Raw genomic sequence first — 3,072 nt, 5'->3', positions numbered from 1 at the left:
TTTACCAGAGAGAGAGAGACAGAGAAGGAAAGTGAGAAATTACCACTGAGAAGAGATGGTCAGGCCAAAAATCCCTTCTTCATTCTCTTCTTGGGAGTTTTGGGCACACAGGCATAGTGCCCAGCATCTTTTTCAGACCACAGGGTCCAGACCTTGAACCTTGAACTGCACAGTCGGCCATGTAAGACCCAGCACCTTAGTTACCAAACTCCCTGCTTGCTCTTAAAACATAATGCTTATAAAAATAAATGAAGTGTTTATAAATTTAATGTTTACAAATAAACTTTTCAGTAATTTGAGAACTTAAAGTTATGCTATGAGAAATTAAATAGTAGATATTCATAAAATGTTTGAGTCGTTTTAAAGTAAGTTAAAGTACTCCGATTAATATAAAGGTGAAGGGGGGTCCAAGGGGTGGCGTGGTGGTTAAAGGCATTGGACTCCCACATGGCTGATCACGGCTTCAGTGCCAGACCTGGAGGCTTGCTTTCTCACTTTCCCTCTCTCTTTCTCTCTGGTCAAATTAAAATAAAGTTAAATAAAAAAGTGTATATACATATATATATATTAAGTTTAATATGATCTACTTTTGACTTTTTACATTTTAGAGAAATAAAAGGTACTGGGTCTATCAAGGTTGTTTTATATTTGGGACCAGCAGTTAGCATAATGGCTATGTCGCTGGACTCCCACGTAGGACTGAGGCTCAAGTCCCGGACTCGGTGGCTTAAACTCACGCCGGGTGCATGTGCGTACGTGCCCAAGATCCCAAGAGGAGAATAGAGGAGAAAGCATTGCAGCATGGCCATCCCCCTGGGGGGGTGATTTCTCACTTTCTATCTCTCTGTCTCTCTGGCGAGCGCATGAGCCCTATAGCAAAAACCTCTCCAAAAAAAAATTGTTTTATTTAATATTTTTAAAAAATGTTCTATAAAAAAGCGCTTTTTTTTCTTTTTTTGGAGAGGTTTTTGATATAGGGCTCATGCGCTCGCCAGAGAGACAGAGAGATAGAAAGTGAGAAATCACCCCCCCAGGGGGATGGCCACGCTGCAATCCCTTCTCCTCCATTCTCCTCTCGGGATCTAGGGCACACACACACACATGCCCGGTGTGAATTTAAGCCACCAGGTCTGGGACTCAAACCACGGTCGACTACATGGGAGTCCAGAGACATAGCCATACGTCATCTGCTGGTCCCTTAACCCCTTAACTCTTAAGTAGAGTGTAAGATTTACATATAAGGGAATTTTGGGAGACTTGTGAGTTATAACACTCTGGTTACAGCAGTCGGGGTTTGGTTGGCAGCAGCTCTGGCTGCCCGGTCTGCCGTGCCCAGGGTGACAGGGTCTTCCCCGGTCTGGTGTCCTCTGCAATGGATGATTGCCACTTCTTTCAGCTCTCAGGCTACATTTAATAATTTGCAAATTTCGTCTTTGTTTTTAACTGTCCTTCCTTTAGCTGAGAGGAGTCTTCTCTCTCGATACGATGGCCCAGGAACACGTAGGGTGGCAAAGGCATGTTGTGAGTCCACGTAGATGTTTACCTCTCTTATTGGCCACCAATTTTAGGGCTCGGATTAACGCCCAGAGTTCAGCCCAGAGCTGACCATCTTATTGGGGCAGTGCCCAAGCCTCGAGCACTGTGTCTTGAAAGGTAATGGCATAGCCAGCATATCAAATTGCATCCTTCATGTAGCTGCTACTGTCAGTGGCAAGAGGGAGGTCAGGAAAGAGTGAGGTCAGTGGCCTTCCAGAAAAGACCTTGTTGAGGGCCTCTTCACAGTTGTGGTCAGGAGGCCCCAGCATGGCCAGGAAGAAGCTAGTGGGGTTGAGGGTCTGTAGAACTGGAGTCTAATTTGAGGATTTCCAATCAATAAGCCCTGGTAGTGGGCCACCCAAGAGCTGGTTAGCCATTTATATCCCTTAGTGTTCATCAGGGTAGTCACCAAGTGAGGGACCTGGGCATTGACAACTTGGCCTAAGGTTAATTTGTCTGCCTCTTTAATTAGACAGTGGCTGCAAGAGCTTGCAGGCAAGGGGGCCATCCAGATGTCGTAAGGTTGAGTCTCCTAGGTAGGTGATGGGTCTCTCCCAAGGTCCAATGGGCTGAGTCAGAACTCTTAGTGCTATCTGACCTTTTTTAAATATATGAACAGATTAAATTCTTGGGTGATGTTTGGGAGCCCCAAAGCCAGGGCTTCCCCAAGACTTGACTTGAGATCCTGGAAAGCCTGCTCTTGGAGGGGTTCCCATTTGACGAGGGCCTCTTCTGGGCTGGAAAGCCTACTCTTGGAGGGGTCCCCATTCGACGAGGGCCTCTTCTGGATTTCTGAGTAGCTCATACAGTGGTCTGGGCTTCTCAGCAACGCCCGGGATCCAAATCCTACAGAACCCTGCTGCTCCCAGGAACTCGTGCAGTTGTCTCCTGGTTGCCGACTGAGGCAGCCCATCTACCACCAGCCCATTTATGCCACTCTGGGCATTAATCCGAGCCCTAACATTGGCAGCTGATAAGAGGATAAACATCTACATGGACTCACAACATGCCTTTGCCATGCTACATGTTCATGGGGCATTATATTGAGAGAGAAGACTCCTCTCTCTTCCTTTTAACTGTACTTTCTTAAAGAAAAGAAATCTGCCAATTATTAAAAGTAGTCTAGGAGCTGAAGGAAGTGGCAATCATCCATGGCTGAGGACACCAGAGAGGGGAAGACGCCGTCACCCTGGGCTTGGTAGACCAGACAGCTAAGGCTGCCACCAACCAAACCTATTTATGTTCATTCCTGAGAGCACACTGTCCTTTAGGCAGAATGAATCTTAGGAACTGCACTTGAGTACCATAGATCTGGGCCTTCTTCATTGAGACCTTGTATCTGCCTGGGGGAGAAGCTGGAGTAGTGCTCGAGTTCCCTTCCAGCAAGTTTCAGGTCACTCTGGTGAGCAGGAGGTCATCAACATATTGGAGCAGAGTGCATCCAGTCTCTTGGGTTGGAAAATTTTCTGTCAGTAGCAAACACTTCTCTAAACAAACTTGGTGAAGTCTTGAAGCCCTGGGGGACCCGAAACCAGG

The sequence above is a fragment of the Tupaia chinensis genome, unplaced genomic scaffold (genome assembly GCF_000334495.1).
Source record: "Tupaia chinensis unplaced genomic scaffold, TupChi_1.0 Scaffold139585_1, whole genome shotgun sequence".
NCBI classification, from domain to species: Eukaryota; Metazoa; Chordata; class Mammalia; order Scandentia; family Tupaiidae; genus Tupaia; species Tupaia belangeri.
Note: the sequence above shows the minus strand (reverse complement) of the source record.